General features: G+C 38.9%; 1 protein-coding gene across 4 annotated transcripts in view; it reads left to right on the top strand.

Moving 5' to 3' along the window:
• The window catches only part of LYRM9 (LYR motif containing 9), a 45,419-nt gene that overhangs the window by 21,929 nt on the left and 5,570 nt on the right, over positions 1-17,920 (top strand). The gene's annotated exons all lie outside the window — the stretch shown is intronic.

The following is a 17,920-nucleotide window of genomic DNA, read 5'->3' as shown; positions in this document are numbered from 1 at the left end:
TTTCAGGTTGCCAGCAAACATATGTTTTTGTGGTTCAGTTGAAATTAATAGAAATGTGCTGATTTACACCAGCCAGTAATTTGGACTAGTGAATTCCATGTTGCCTTTAGTGGCGTTTGTCTGGAGAAACTGTGATAGAAAAATGAAGGCCCTCAAATAGAGTTCCAATACAGGTACAGTACCAGTATTCCAGATTCTTATGTTGGGCATACATTCATTTATGGCAACATACACTATTTCAGTTTATTTCTCTTAACTACTTCCAGCAATAACTCTCGGCTCACTAAACTAAAACTAAAGAGATTGTGGTAAATAGGCATAGAGAAAATGTGCAGTAGCGGTCCAAATAAATGTAGGAGACTTCAAACAGTCCATCACACTAAGCTTAAAGTGTAGTCTCTCTTCACAAATAATATTTAAAAAAAATTTTTATTGAAAACCAGGTTGGTTCTTCAGAAAACATTAGCCGCTTCCCCATAGAAAAGACTTTTTGCCCTCTCAGAACTGGGCAGAAAAAGATCTATTGAAATCAAATGCATAAATTATGCATGTAATAAAATTTGCTTTGAAATGATGAGTCTGATCAGAACCTGATGGCAATTAAACTGAGTTCTGAAAGATCAGCTCTGTTTGAGAAGCATCAGAAACCTCAGTGAGGATGTGATCTGTAGGTGTGCTAGCAGCACCTACTTATCAAGTTAGAAAAATACTATCTATTTCTTAAAGCTAAGCACTTGGATTCTCTCCTCAGAAGTAATTGGTGATGTTAGAGGCAATATTTTTATTCTTGTCACCAAGGATAATGAAGTTCAGTAGAAGCTTAGAAGCTTGTATATTTACAGCATTATGACAAATGTTAAATCAAGTAGTATTTCAGACTGAAGCTAGACAGGCAAAGGCACCCAACATGTCATGGTTCGATATTATCAGTCTTCCAGGACTGTAAAATATTAAATATAGTGATGCTGTAATCTAAACTCTTAATTTTTAAATTCTTCACAACAGGAAAATAACAATCCATGGTGCTAAATCCATATACACAGTGAAGCTTGATGGAAACAAGGCAATGAAATATTTACCTCAGGCTTTATAATCAAAACTGCAGTGTGTGGTAGTCTGTGCATTCAATGTGCACAGGCCCACAGATGGGAAGAGAGGCATCCTACTGACAGCTTCTAGCCTGAGTAGTAAGAGGCTTGTGTCTTTGACTTGGCTGCGATATTTGGTATTGTCTCTCTTGTGATTTTTGTTTGTTAAATGCAGCCCTTGTTTGTGGCGTCTGACCAGACTAAATGGAAGTGTAACAGACTGACTCCTTTTTAAAGGAGTAGAGGGAGGAGGTGAGAGTCCTGTAGAGGTTCTGGTGATACTTAAAGCATGAATTTACATAGAACTTACTTTTCATTTTCAGTTTAATCTAATTCCCAAGTCTTAAGACAACACATCTGATTTCTTTCCTCTGATGTCTTTTTTTTGAGCACATAAGAATTGAAAAATGCCTCACTGAAATGTGTATTTTCATAGCAAAGAATGCTATGCTGTTACACTTTTTTCAAAGCACAGCACAGAAATATTAAATGGGGAAGGGGAAAGATAGATGTTTGTTTTTATAGTTGGGGTTTGTTTGTTTTGAACTGAATAAGTCTGAAAATATTAAGTAAAAACTGTAGATCAGATGAAAAGACTCCATAAGCATTCTCCAGATCATTCATCAAAAAACCACCCAACTGACAACACTACAACAGGAAAATATTCTTAATTAATGTCTTCAGTTAAAGGAAAAGCATTGTGGATCTCTTAAATATATTATTAAATCTGTATTGTTTAGATAATAGGACAGGGGAAGACACTTGTGCTGAGTGCTGTGTCAAATTCATCAGGGGATGTTTTAATTCTAGTTCACTTGCTAGATTTCACAGCTATTTGTCTGGGTGTTGGGGTAATTTGGAGGGTTGAGTGAAGCCAGATGACTGTAATGAACTCATTTTGTGTCTTTGACTCATTCTGGCAAAAGAAGATGCTATTTATGGGGCATTTTGTTTTGTTAAGACTTCTGTTCCTCCTGTCTCTCAAACTTTCTCTGGGCCACTGTCTTTGTGCCATCACCAATAATTACATCAAATTAATTCAGCATAATTGAGTTAATTATTAGTACTGGAGGTTAACAACATTACTTCAATTGAACCAAAGCTTTTATCCCCCTTTTCCTGAGGCTTCACAAAATGTAAACAAATCTGAATCATGGTTGAAACCTAAGGCAGCTCCATTTCCATCAAGTGCTTTTGCCAGTCAGAACTGTCCTGCCATATTCGTTCACTCAGGCAGATGTTGATAAATGTGCTGTCTGCTGCAAAGGGAAAAGAATACAGTGGTGTTCTGTATCAACGTCCAAGTACTTTAGAAAAAAGGAAATATTTTAATCACGTCAGAGCCGTCCAGTCAAACCAGAAAGAGAAAATAATAATTAATAAAAATTCAGATATATAGAGGATATTGAACCCAGTTTGGTTGACATATCAAAAAGAATTAAGACATAAGTTCCAAAGATTCAGAGGATAGCTTTTTGAATTAGGGATGCTATTGTGAATCACTGTGTAAGATGCAATCAGTAGCATGATTCCTTGTATAAGGTGGTAGTTTGAGAATCAGAAGATATGATTTCTATTCCCAGCTCTGCTGTTGACTCATTGTATGACTTTGCGCAAGCTGCTTCATTTTCTGGAGCACAGTTTCTCTTCTCGGATGTTTTCCCTCTTAGAGATCCAAGAGGCTAGGGTTGTCTCTTTCTGCTTGCGCATCCATGGTCTAGGCATAGTGCAGTGGGGTATTTGAGTCACTGTTGTCTTGATGTACTGCAGTGGATCTCTGTGCTGGGATGCAAAGAACTCTGCCTTTGCCAAGGGTATAAAGCAAGCTTTTACCTTTAGTGCCAAGGGCTAAAATTGAGATCCAGCTCCTGCTTTGCACAAAGTGCAACGTGTTTGTTTTAATCTATTATAGCAAGCACTCTGAGCTGGGCACTCAGATCAAGAGTTTTGGCTTGAGCTTGACTTTATAGACAAACTTCAACCCCCCCCCCCCCCCCCCCCCCCAACTCCATCTCAGTCAGAGCTATAAATTAGGTACTCAATATAGTTGGTGTGTGTGCAATCAATTAAAAGCAAGCTCTGTACCTCTGATAACAAATGTCCTGCAGAGTTCTATAGAGTATTTTTTCATTTTTTCCTTTTATTCCATTCTGGCTCAATGACAAAAATATCAAAAAAGCAGGGGGGGAATGAAAATTTGAAGAAATCATGTCCCAGTTGTAAGATTTTTACCTGGCCAACAGGATATCCAGGATCTATTTTTGGTTCTGCTATTATGTGTTATGTGGAAGATTAAGAATATTAATTTCTTTATGTCTTTTTGGGGAAAGTAGGACTAAAGATATTTGGTTTGCATTTGTACTTGATTTGAGTTCTGTGTATGGCAAGGATTATTTAACAATGGATGAATTTTATGGGACAGACTACACAAGATGGATAAAACTCTCTTGCCTGAAAACTGCTTACAAGATTCTGAGACAAAGTGAAAGTAAGTCTGTGGCTGATGTTCTGATCCTAGGTTCAGATGGTATCAGGTTGGAAAGAAATAAGGTCACCTTTTTTTAAAAAGGTGCAGTACAGTATTGCTAATAATATGACACTATAATACAGTATTACTTAGTAATCATGAGATGGTGATTCTAAGCAATCGACAGTAGTGGCTTTAGATTGTAGATACCTCTGCAGTTCTCAGACTTGTAAGAATTTTTTCAAAAACATTTGGTTTTTTTCATTTTACTACTTTAACTGATGTTATTTTAAATCTAGGTGATGGTGGGGGAGGAGGAGGGAAGTCATATTACTAACATGGAAATTCTCAACATATGCTTTCTGTTCTCATCTAAATCATGTCTGTGACTTTGCCATGAAAATAAATGAGAAACGGCCTTCTTCCACACAGGGCGTGCTGGGGTGCACAGGTGCCCTTTTAGCACCCCAGGGAGAATTATGCTCCCAGGAGGGTCAGATCCTGTGCTATAAATGACTGCAGGTTTGTTAAAGTCAATGGAGCTGTGCTAGCCTGTTGATACTGTTAAAAGTATGATCTATTGGTGGACTTTCAAAGGCTATTTAAAATTTACAAAACTGTCCTCTCCTAGCATAGAGCTTCTGTTTTTTCTTTTGTAAGCCGATAGTAAATCAGAATAGGAGAGAAACAACAAGGACCAATCTAATGTAGGCAACAAGACAGTCCTGTGCTCAAGCAATGTGTAGACCTGCAATTTAAACACATTATACTAGACAACACTGCCATCACTATGTCAGCTGTAGTTTTAATTACTTCCCTCTTAATTGGGTCAAATCACGAAGCACTGAAATCAATTGTTAAGTAGCCCTTTCTGGAGCCAGGTACTGATTTCCTGGATAATGGAGTTCTTTCAACATTTTTGTTTTCAACTCAGAAGAATATCTTATGAGTTTCTAAAATAACGGTATCTTATAATATGTAGATGAGAATGGTCCCTGAGGAACTGGTGGGGGTAGGGAGGGGTGTATAGGTCTTTCTCCATCCAAAGCATGGAGAACATACAAGTCTCATACTGCAGCTGACTTTGTGAGGAGCTCTCGTGGCATCCCACTGCAGCCAGAAGAGGTTTTTCAGGACTAAGGGCCCTTTCTCAAAAACCACTTGGAGACTGGGAACTCTTTCTTTGCAGTAGACTTGCTGCTAGTCAGACTTTTGCTATGTTTGTCTTCTGAAACAGGTTCTCTTTGGGCTTGGCCACAGGGAGGAACAGTAAAGTTTTTGGGAAAACTTGAGATACGGCTTTAAGACCTCAGAAATGTTCCTAAGATATGGCGGGCATCTGCCCTCACGTTTAGCTGTTGGTATGGTAACAAACCCTGATTAGTGAGCTGTACAAGTTAAAATCCCCCTTAAGAGGCTAAAGACTCCTAGACTTAAATGTTCTGTAATACTTCTGCTTATAAACATTTCTCCCGTGAACAGGCGTGTATTTTGCTCAAGATGTGGTGGGCCGAATTAATCTGTGGTGTAATTCCACCACAGCCCGGGTGTATGCCAGGGAAGGTTTTGGCTCAGATTGTTACTTGGATCTAGAGCAAAGGATTGGAAGATGCTGAATTTCAGTAGGTGTCGATTTGAAGTAACGAGACAGCAAGTTGTTCTTGATGCTGCTGTAAAGGATAATGTAAATTGGGAAGGACGATTACAGGGTGAACTGTAGATACCAGGGCATTGTGCAAGCACCATCGTCATTAGTCTAGGGATTATGTGTGTTTAGATAGGACTGGAAAGGATGTGCTGCAGTAGATTGGTAAAATGAGAGGTCATACTGGAAAGCCCTGTTACACTGCAGGTTTTATTCCCTTGTAGGCTGGATAGGATGTCTGCACTAAAGGAATGTTAAGAGGTATATGTTAGGCATTCTTGCTTTAAAAAAAAAGGAACAGGGTTTTTTTATTTAATCAATAGTCTGTGTCACAGGGACTTCTGCTATTTTTTTAAATTCTGACTCTTTACCTTCCCATGACTTTGTCCTTCTGTTGAACTTTTGTACTTTTACTTTCCTAAGTTTGAAACATGTGCTTTTACCCTCTTGGCTTTTTTCTTTTTTAAAAAAGATAAAGTTGGATATCATGGGCAAAATCGGCCTATCTTAAAGCATAAAGGTAAAATAAACTTTAACCAGTTTCTGTCCTTCCTGAATAGAATTAGGAACCATGACAAAACCTTATGTAAGACGTACATAAGGTTCCCATGCTTATATGGCCCATAGTTCACAGAACTAATGCCTTCATTTATCAAAGACAGGATGTTTGCACCCCTCAAAAGAACTTTCATACCTTATGCTGCCAACTGGATATCTGTTCTTTAGCAAAATTTGTGGTAGCTTGTATTGTGCCCAATCGGATTTTTTTTTTTAAAAAGTTGAATATTCACAAAGTCTTAGGAGGTGATATGAGCCCAGGCAGAAAGTTGTTATACTAGCTATGAAAAATTAGTAGGGAGAACCATGATTGCTAAACTGGAACTAACTAAGCACTGGAACATTTCAAAATACAATATTTACAAGAAAAGAAGGAATGAACAGGCAGTTCTGTTCTAAAACTGATGGCACTGATTTATAACTCAATATTCAGGCGTGATCTCAAAGGTAAATACTTACAGATTTGGCCACTGAGAATGAAATTCATGTTGACAGCAGTTGAACTGAGCAGTTTGCAGCTGGGACAATAAAGTTCTTTTGAGACTGTGCCTTTCAGAATTTTCTCTGAGCCAGGAAAAGTCATTGTCGGGAGAAAAGAGTAAGTGGAGAACTTTGAATTGTACTTAAACCAGGGAGGTTCCTCTCCTCACGTTGCTGCCTTCACTTGACATTTAGTGAGCATGCTCCAAAGAGTATTACTCTAATTAGTCTCAGCATGCTTATTAATTATCCAGAACAGGGTAATCGGATCTCAGTGTGGGCAGCATGTTTCCTCACTGGTGTTAGATTGCAAAAGTCTCAGTATTTTGTTTGCTGTTTGGTGTATTGCATGTCTCTGCTTTGTGACACCAAACGAGTGTAAAGTAAAACATTTGCCCTGTGGCTTTGGTTATTTTATTTACATGGTCTTTATCACGTCAAGAACTTGATGTCTTGTTATGGCTGGACCCCAGAGCTTTTGTGCCTTTTTATAATGCTGTGAATTTACTTATATAATCAGTTTTCCTTTACAATACAGATCTTTTAAGCTTTTACTCAGACCCTAAATAAAACACATTAATGGGCTGATTTCCAGATGCCTTGAAGTTGCTTTATGCCATATCAGCAGTAAAGGTATCGTAAAGTAGGTGCAAATAGAAAAATACAATCTACATTTGGTCTGTAAGAGAACTGTTCTTCTCAGAGCCTGAAAATATGCATCTCATGCGCTGAGCATGCTAGGCTACCAGATGTGCTCAGCTCTCTGTTCAGCACCTTCCTAGATTTTCAGGGTTTGAGACCAGAAGGACAACTAGACTATACAGTTCGACTCTGTGTAATCTGGTATTAAAACTTGACCCAGGAAACACTGCGTTAAGTCAGACATCTTGTGTTGCACTAGCACATCTGTGCCTCACAGGTCCTCGGCTGCATGCTGGTTGCCAGGACAGTTCAACGGTGTGAAGCTATTCCCTTTTTGTCCTTTACACTGGACTTTCAGTAGCAGGTTGAGGGCCAGATGAATTACTGTGATAGTGGCAGCCCGTATCTTTTTTTTTTTATGTGGATGTACAAAATAAAATGGAGCTCTATTCCACTTTCAGAGGTTGAGCTACTTTTCCCCTTTTATTCATAGTTTCCTTTTTTATACATTTTGGGATTGCTACCAATTTTTTTTTTTTGGCACAGCAGCTCCAAGTTGTTTATATAAAGCTCAGGTGTATTAAAGCATGACTTTGGATCCAGCTTGTCCAGAAGTTAACCACATTCTTGATTATCCTGTTGTCATTATGTAGAGCTCTACCAATCTTTGTCATCCTCAAGTTTTACCAGTTATAACTTTATATTTGCAGGGAGGCAACTGCTGATAGTGTTGAACAGGCCTAATACTGATCTGCAGAACTACATGAAGGATGCCTGACCAATGGTGCTTCCTTGTCAACAAACAGCTCTTTGAGATCTGTCATTTAGCCAGTTCTTAATTCCCTCTATGCTCTACTAATATTGTGTAAAGCTAACTTCATGCTGCAGGACTGTGCCCCCAAAATGTGCTGCAGTTGCACTGTCATTTGACGCTGCTTCTCTACCTCGTGCGCGAAGCAAAGCATAAAGCAGAGAACAGAAATGGAAGTGAACAGAACAAGACTGGCTATCATTATTCATGCAACAGGACTTTACAGAGCATATTTAGAAAGGACAAAATCCACAACAATGACAGGCCGCAGCTCGTCAGAAGTGATCACATCAAACCAGCAGGTTTTAATAAAAGCCCAGCAAGCTGGAGAGATGTGTTTATCAGAAAGCAACTTCAGCATTGTACGTGCTCACCCATACACAAGAAGGGCTATGTCTACAGGGCAGGCCATTGCCCAGGGCTGAAAAATATTCAGTAGCTCTGAGTGAATGTGAGTTGGTAGGGACAGACATTTGCTGGTTTGCCTATGGCAGCAGACCCCATATGGCTGGCCTTGAACGCAGTGCCCTAGTCACTCTCCTGTGACCTGCTAGGGAATAAAGAAAATACTGTGGAATAACCAGAGAAGGCAGTTCACTGAAAGCAGTAAGGTCTGCCACTTGGCTGCAATAAGGTGTAAGCATATTTAAGAAATTAGAGCTCACAGTCATAGGCCTTTCCTATATTCACCGGCTGGGAACCTGTGAAACCTGGAAGGGAGGACTGATGTAGCCAAATACTAAGACAAAAGAGTGGTAGCCATCCACTTGGGTGTCTTCCTGGACTGATGTCAAAACATGGACCAAGATGTTTTGTGGTTTAAGAGGTTTCAAGAGGTTTCCAATTTTGTTCTTATTTTGGCAGTTCAATTACTACTTTCCTGTGCAGAAACTTTTACCATCTCATTTTGCACAAATACCACTTTTGGAATCTGTATTCATACTAATAAAAGCAGGACCAGTAAAGGCATGATGAGTCAGGTTACTGAACTTGGCTATGAATTTTTAGTAGTAATTTCACTAGTGACTTCTTTTTTCATGTAGAGTCTGCTATTGAATGTTTAGATTTACATTTTCAAGGAGGACAAATTATTATGGCACCTTGAAAAAAATCTTATACAGTTACCTTTTTAAGTTTAACAGCAAATTCCCAAGATACCTAAAAATCACGCATGTGTTTGAAAAAACCCAGTCCACTTCTCAATTTTATATGTACTTATGCTGCTGGGAATAATATGAAGCATCTTCCTAATTAAAACTAAGCTAATGCTACTGAATAGATGCTTTGCATTTGTTTTTCTTTTAACTTTTTTTACAGGGTTTCTTTGCTTAATCCTAATTTGCAAACTTCACTATGTACTTCTCAGCAATTTTTATGGTTGAGGCCAAACACAGCCTACTAACATCCAGGGAGACAGTATGGATTTTGTTTTGGTTTGGTTTTTTGAGTGATTTATTCTTCAACGTGCAGTGTGATCAACTTGTATAACAGACAATCTGCAGCAAGAGCCTGGAGCTAGCTGCAAACTCCAGTACCAGCTGTTGTGTCCCACAGGTACCTCCAGTAACACAGAGCAAACAGTAAAAAAATGTATCAAATGGTTTTATCTCTCCGTTTCTAGTTTCTTCTCCTTCTATCTTCTGTTTTGTGTACTTGGCTTTGTGTAGGATGGCAGCGCTCAATGGCAGTGCCTTCCCCAGCAGAGAACCTGATTGTGAAGGTAAACTTACGACAGATAGTTCAGTGGTCGGAATGCTGAGGCAGTCTGTGGGAACCCAGCTCCATTCTGCTGAATACTATTTGGTGGTTGATATTCAATACCCGAGAATCTCTGCCCTGCGGAAGTGAGGATGTGTCTCACCCGAGTGCAGTGAGCTGGTGAGGCAGTGTTCCAGGCTACCTTTATATCAGTGAAGTGGCCAAATTAAGTGAGTGAAATCTAGGCCTGTCTTGGTTCCTCACTGTTAAAGACAGGCATATTACAGTGCTACTTTAGTAGGATACTGTAAAATCAATACTCCAAAGATCATGACGTTTGACAAGGATAGGGAATCATAAATTAGAGTTAGACTTCTAAAGATGTAATACTTTAAAATAACAAGAAGACACATCTCTAGCCTGTATACTGGGGGGAGGAGAGGGAAGGGGGAGCCAACCTGTAAACAGCAACAGCTCAGGTAACTCTTGCAGTCCTTTAATTAACACTTCTAGTCTCTGAAGCCTAGCTTTGGTGGTCATTTAACTCTAGTCTAAAGGGATTCAGATTCTAACTGTTGAACAGTAGGGATTTGCTTGAAAAACAGTCACAATAGCAGAAAAAATCCCCATCTGAGAGCAGTGGCATAGTGTCATATCAGTATCATCATGGGTTCAGCTCTACACTGGGTCAATTGACAAGCTTGCTAATGCAGAGTGCAAGATTAATTGGCTTTGGTCAGCCTTTGCTTCACTATCTGAATATCATTATCAGGAATGTAAATGATTATGCAATGCTGAGAAATGCCACAATAGCCTCAGTGTCTCCTTTTATACTTGTCTCTCTTTAAACGGGGCTTTATCTAAATGCAAATGTGACTTCAGCCTTCTGATTAGGACATTATACAGTCATCTATTCCAGAAAAGCACAATTAGTGGATTATTTTATTTCTGACTCAACAGTTCTTGGTTTAGATAGTTTGTTTGTTGTGCTATGCATGATATTTAAGTTACCAGGAGGAGATTTACATTATTAGTCAGGATTATAGCCAGATTTTGTGAGGTTGAGGGTTTTTTCTTGGCAGATAAAACTGGTAACATTTGTGGGACTCCAGGGGGGATGTTTTTAGAACAAAAGGCAATAGTGCAGATTCTTACTATGCTTCATTGTCCTTTTTGTATCACATACGGGGCAAATTGCAGTAGTAACTATGCAAATTCTCCAATGTCGTGGGTTGTACAAGTGCAGAGTGTAACCGTACCTGTTTTCAGGATCTATTCACTGTAAGGTTGTACTCATACAGTAACCCAGTATCTTAAAACTTAATAGTGGGTCAGGTCATAGGATTTTCTCATTCAACAGCTATTTTACAAAAATAGCCATAAAGTTTTCCATGTGCAGCGGTAGATTTCCAGTGAAGCTTTCACTGGAAGTGATATTGCAAACAGTGTGAAGTTACATGATCAGAAAAATACAGATATTTGGTGATAAACCTCCCTGTGAAGCTTAGCCATGTCGCAAAATCTGTCGCATTTTTGCAGCTATGAATCAGTCAGAATTCAGGATATTATTTTCTTTCAGTATAAGAGCCTTGTATGGTATATGTTTGATAACTAGACCTGATGAAAACTTCAATCTTCAAATCAATTAAAATCCAGTATTTGTGGGAAGGCGAAGGAGGTTTTTTTTTCTGCAGTTCATTAGTGGTTTTGTCTCATTATTTAGATTCAACAGCTCACAATTTTCCTATGAAAAATTACTGCAGTGGAAAATTCCTAATTATCTATAGTGAAACAACATTTTCAATTCTATTGATCAGTTTAGTCCTTCCATATTCATATGTTTATATGACTCTAGTTTCTTGCTCCCTCCTGCAGCTTATTTTCTTTACACTGAAGCAAGCTGTCCTATACATTCCCAACATGAGGGATCTTGGCTTTTGTGACAGGAAATCTATTGTGCCACTTAAGTTTAATTAGAGCACAATGACATATGATGAGCTTATACATCAAAGCCTAGAAACAACTCAACAAATTGGCTCCAGTCCCAAAGTATATTTTGGGATCTGTACTGAATTGGGATGTTTCACTGTATTTAGTGGGAGTATGTGAAATACAGGGCCAGGTTCTTAGGCTCAGTGGAACTATACCAATTCTTACTAGCTAAGGATCTAGCCCACAAAACCTGTGTGTACAGTTAAACTTAGATTCAGATCAACTTGAATCCAACTGCCTAGTCTAGATTTCTATACTGGGTGATAACCTTATTCCCTTAGGTTCTGTGTATGTAACAAGTTGAGTCCTATGGCCAGTTCTAATTTGCACAGAGTTCAGAGTATTGAGTATAGACCCAGGACATATTTTATTCTGCCACACAGTGGAGTGAGGAGTTAGCTTACATCTAGGTGCACAGATGGTCTTTATATTCTGCTCACTTGTAGCACTACTTATGTGTTGGTAAGTCAGTGATTACAGTGCCCTATCACTTAAATGTTAAAGATACGAGCTGAAGAGCTACATTTCCACAACTACTTGCAAGTAGTGAGAGGAGGCTGTAGTGAGGTGGAGGTTGGACTCTTCTCCCTAGTAACAAGCAATAGGACGAGAGGAAACAGCCTCAAGCTGCACTAGTGGAAGTTAGGTTGGACATTAGAAAAAACTTCTTCGCCAAAAAGGTTGTCAAGCATTGGAACAGGCTGCCCAGGGAAGTGGTTGAGTCTCTATCCCTGGAGGTATTTAAAAGAAGAGTACATGTGGTGCTTGAGGATATGGTATAGTGGTGGACTTGGCAGTAATAGGCTAGCGGTTGGACTCAATGACCTTAAGGGTCTTTTCCGACCTTAATGATTCTATGATTCTATGCTTTACATATGTGGGTTTATGATTTCAAGAAGTAGGACTTACTACTGTAGCAATTTTTTTCCTTCCTAAAAATGCTTTTCATTAAATATGGGAATTTTGGTGTTTCACAGATACATTTTTTTACTTTATTTCAGGATGGCATAATTTGAGACCTAGTATCCAGATACCAACTTTTTCTACACTTAGGTTTATAGAAAGGGTCCATGTTTGTCTTATTATTCTATATTTGTGCACATTACATGAAAGATAAAAAAAGCCTTCTCTTCTATATGGAGAATGCCAAAATGATGATAACGGTAAAAGGAATTTAAGCTGGGGTTTTTAATAGAGTTCATCCCTTATTTTCAAATATCCACTTTTCCTGTGGTTATTGGACTGCTTAAGTATTTTGAGACACTGTACTCGCAGGAGACTAGACTATTTTAAGAACAAAAGTGCCATGTATTCCAAGTGCGGCATTTAGTTTAACTATACAGAAACGATGAATGCCCAGCCTTTGCATTAGCCCAGTGAGGCAGCATGTCTCAAGCATTCACCTTCAAGGCACAGTTCTTTCCCTGTGGACTCTTTCTGTAACATGTGGATGGCCTTTGTCCTCTGTTGACCATGTTAGCATTGCTGCCCATGTCAACTGTGGGGCACAGCAAAAGTCAGATGCCTTCAGATATTCTTGTTTGTGAATTGTCTGACTCAACATGTAGTATTGGGGTTCTGAACAAAACACTATTGCTTTAAAGCTTGAATTTTGGGGTTGGAGATTAGGTACAACTGCCACTGAAGGAAGAAGAAAAGGAAAACATTGGCTGGGGCCAAAGATATCCCACGTGAAGCTGGTCTAAGAAGTTAATTTCTGTGCCTCGTTTCCTATTGATGAGAGCAGGCTACAGTCTCAGAGCAGTGTTCTCATGTCTATATCAGACACTGGGAGACACTCAGGGTGTGTGGTAATAGAAGATTAGGAAATTCATTAAAAAGCTACATGGATGTCTGTGGGTGCAACACCTCTAAACAGTAATCCTTAAGCTTCAGTAATTTTTTTGTAACAGACTCTCGAAGACACTTCATTATTTAGAAAAGTGACATGATTAATCAGGCTTTAAATGACTGACAGTTAAAGCACCATGACTATAACTGGGCCATTAACATGGCATATTCTTTTGATTTCTGGCATGCCTTGTAGCTGTCTTCTGGTTTTCATTTTCCTTCTTTTTATAACTGTATCTGTTCAGGCAGTTCTTGTTGAAATGTATACAACAGAGTAATATAGAGTTAGATACACAAAGGACATCCAAACTTTATTGAAAAGGTCTTACTTCCCCTATGTAATCTCATATGGTAAAAAATTCAAGGCTACCAAAGAAAGGCAACATGTATGTTACTGTATTATTCTAGTTGTAAAAGAAAAGTAAATGTAGATATTGATCAAAAATTAAAATCCTTACATCCCAGTTCCTCTGAAAAAGACAAACATTGACAACTTCTATAAATTGAATATTGTTGACAGAATCGCCTGAACTACCAGTATGTGTCAGGAATATTACTCAGTCTACATATATCATTCTCAGTTTTGTCACCTGCGGTACTTAATGCCAGGGGAAAACTGAAGGAGGGGATTTAGCTTCATGTTTGTATAGTAAATGTTTTTTACAACATATGGTGTAAATTGGCAGCCCCAAAATACTTTCAACTGGTATTACCTTTTTAATGAATGCTGAAAGTTTGATTTAAATAGTAGGGGAGAAAGAGCCAGGTGTTAGGTGAAACTAAATATCCTAAGAAGGAAAGGAAAGCAAAAGTAAGGGCATTTGCATAACAAATCAAGACGATTTTCAAAGTTCCATTTGTGTTCTCACTGACATGTAGTAGGGGGTATACAGAGATATCACTAAACCGAATGGTAGGAAGAAACCGAAGGAGGGTACCTCTTTTGAAAGTCCATTTGTGTTAGAAGGGTTCCCAAGAAAACAACTTTAGAAAAGAAGTCAAGAAAGGTGGTTAGTGCTGAAAGTGTTATCAAGGGTAGAGTGAAATGTGTATGCTGGAAATATGCCCTCAGCTCTCTGCTGGGAGAGAAGCCTTAGGATTGAACCCATGTTGCAGTTAGAAAAATAGCAACATGTGCATATACCTCCTTGAGGTACCTGTTTAGGCCTTCAACACTTCTACAGTAAGTCAGATGGGGTGTTATACCATGAGGTGTCCAGTATGCCAAAACAAAACTGCGAACTACTCTGAAACAAACTCTTTATTTGATATTATATTATTGCCCCATCACTGGAAGTGTTCAAAACACCATCAGCTCAGGTGGGGCTTTGAGCAGCCTGATCTATTGAAAGATGTCCCTGCCCATGGCAGGGGATTGGATTTGGAACACAGGACATTCCACCTCAAAATGCGAGAAGACTCCTTTCCTCTGCAGGTGCCAGAGCAGTGGCACAGGCTGCCCAGAGAGGCTGTGGGGTCCCTTCCCTGGAGACATTCACACCCCGCCTGGATGCAGTCCTGTGCCCCCTGCTCTGGGTGTGCCTGCTCAAGCAGGGGGTTGGATGGGATGACCTCCAGAGGGCCCTTCCAACCCCCACCAGTCTGATTTTGTGAAGGGCAGGGAGTAATTCAGTCTATATATTGCTTGACTTGCATTTTGGAGTTGCTTATGTTTCCGCTGGTTGGAGGGGGCATGCAGGGACCTCTTTACTGACCATCGAGAGTATAATCGCCTCCTGTACTCAAATGCCAAAGAGAAATGAATCCAAACCAGAAAATGCATGGAGGTGATGCCCAGCATAGGCTTCATTGCAAAGAAAATTATGTTTTAGAGAAAGATTGGAAGAAAACAAGGAATTAACATTTTGAAGACCAGAGGTATTCTGATCTGTATTTTAAGCTGAACCTTTTGGATAAAGCCATAATTAGCACATCTTGTGTGCTTGGAAAGTGAGCTAGCTAGCAATTGGACTAGTCAGACTGAAGCCATTTTGAAAAGTCAGCTCTTGGTCTATATTTCTGAATTTTTGTAACATCTTTCTGCCCCACATATGGGTTTTTTTGGACAGCATCCAATTCCTGTAGTATGTGAGGCCAAATGGCTTTTATTAAACAAATACGAAAAACTAGAACTGGAATCAAACAAGCAGAATGAAAAGACTGCAGCAGCAGTATAGAGCCGACTTATTGCCCTCATGATGGAAGAATGGTTTTCTAATTGTTAGTGAAAGCTAATGGAAACCATATTTTGCCTGTGAATAATTCCCAGGAGGGATCATTGTGAAGTCTTACCTCATCTCTCATACTTTTCTGATAGAGCATATCAAGTATTCAAAGCAGACACGCCCCATGAAGCTCAAAGTGTAGAAAACCACTGGTCATCTTTAGATACTAGAGAAAGATGGGACCCTTCAGGGGTGAGTGAACTTTACTGGCACATCACTGACCTGTCAGTCTGGTGCAGATTTACCTGTCAGTTGTGGGAGGAGTGGATAACTGGCAGATGGTAAAGGTTATGATGACAGAATCCAGGAGCCAACTAATTAAGTTTGGGGTTTTTTTGCCCACAAGGCATCATGATCTCACCCTCAACTGTGTTGAGAGAGGGGTCTGTTTGAAAATTTACTCCAGTCGATGTCATCTACTTCTGTAACTGAAAATTGGAAATGCCACTTTTTTGCCTTTTGTCCATGGAATCTTTCTTAAATGTCATAACATTTCAGTCCCCAAGATCTTTATTCCAGACTTTAGTAATAACAACCGGATCAAAGTTGTTATCTTAAATTTCATCCACCTTTTGTCTTTCTGTGATGTGTATGAAGTCCTTAATACACTGGATGGGGCACTATCAGCACAATACAAAGCAGCAGGATTTCAAATTGCTGTATTTGACATTGGAATCTCCCATTTATCCATCTTGGGAATGGCCTTTGTCTAATTTTCTTTCCAAGATCCCCTGAATAGGTAGTCATTTACCTACAATTAATTAAGGAAGTGACCAAGCTGAATCTTGTGCAGGTAGTTGACAAGCTGTGTTGTATTAGCTCCAATGGAAAGTCACTGCAACATCATAGTGGTGTTTATGGTGCTTGTGGTTTAACAGCCTTTTTTTGGTTGGTTATGTTGTTTTAACTTTAACAGAATCGAGGTCAACAGCACCATACACAGATATTTCACCTCACTGCAATCATAAAAAATGTGGCATATTGGTAACAAATGTCAAATTGGGATTTTTGTGACTCTTATGGGTATTTTTCACTAGAGAGTTAGTGTGATTGGCATTTTTTTTTTAAGTATGTTTGCCACAAATCTATATAGTCTAATACTCTGGGGAAAGGGCTTTGCTTGTTGAAAGCGTTGCTGAACTATTTTGAGTAAAGTCACAAATGAACTACAACAAACCCATTTCAGATATAAGGAAAGTTGTCAGTATAAATAAGCAGGAAAGAGATCCTGACGTATGTTCTTGAAAGGTTTATGCCTATTAAGCCCATTGTATGTCTTCAAATTCGTTTTAATGATTTACATCATCAGCTCATGAGATATAACCCTGTTAAGTCCTCCCTTAAGACAGTCACCTTTTATCCTTGGAGGCTAGAAAAGCATTTTCTGAAGTGTCATCGGAGCCTTTCTTAGGGGCTTCCATAACACCCATCAGCCATGATTCACTATGTTTCTGCAGGTCCATAAAAAAAAGTGTTATAAAACTTGTCTGTTGCTATCAGCTAAGCAGGTGGTGAGCTATATTGTGTGCTCTATTAGTCTACACAAAAACAGGCTCATATTACTGTCACCTCCTCCCCATTCCCATCCCACCTGTTTGGCTCATCTGCCTCATTCTGCCTCATCTTACGACTTGTCATTAGTCCGCCTTGTAAATTCTTTGTGGCAGAAACTTTTTCATTAGATATGTATGTATATATAGTACCTACCATGACAGAGCCTGAATCCTTGACTGAAAAGTATGGGCACAATTCCAATAGGGATAATAATTCTAATATCGCAAGGCTCTTTCTCGCATGTATCCTGCAGACAAGAGGCTCTGTCACAGGAACAGCTCCCTCTTGTTTTACAAGATGTTACTTTTGACAAAGGTAGTCAATTAAAAAAATCAATATAGTATAGATTTTGCCCAATTTTTCAGTAATGAACAGGAAAAAAAAACAATATTGAGATACTCGGATATTACTTTGTACTGTGGTTTTGTGCCATGAGTAAAGCAATGTTGTAGAGGCCCATCCCTCAAGAATGTGACACGTTCGGCATTTTTTTTGTAGAATTCTCTAATTTTCTTCACATGGAAGAATCGTACATTTTGTGCTTAAAATATCAAAGATTTTCTGTGACCTCTACTATTGTAAATCAGCATAACTCTTGTTACTGCTATAAAGGTATGCTTACTTATATCTACTTAGTTATAGTCTGACATGGAATTCTATTTTACTGAAAATACAGATTACAGTAGTACATATCCCGTTATGATAGACATTTTATAGGTATATGGTGAGGAGATTTTTCCCCACTGTAAGAGGAGCTACTCTATGCAAGTATACAGCCCAGGCATGCGATAGCTGTGGTGTTCTATTCTGAAATGAATTTGGCCCAAGGATTTAAATTACTTAAGAAAAAGGAAAAAAATATTGCAAATGATACTTACTCATCATAATGGGGGCTAAAATAATGCCATA

The sequence above is a fragment of the Phalacrocorax aristotelis genome, chromosome 18 (genome assembly GCF_949628215.1).
Source record: "Phalacrocorax aristotelis chromosome 18, bGulAri2.1, whole genome shotgun sequence".
In the NCBI taxonomy this organism is placed as follows: Eukaryota; Metazoa; Chordata; class Aves; order Suliformes; family Phalacrocoracidae; genus Phalacrocorax; species Phalacrocorax aristotelis.
This window is presented reverse-complemented; position numbering and strand designations above follow the sequence as displayed.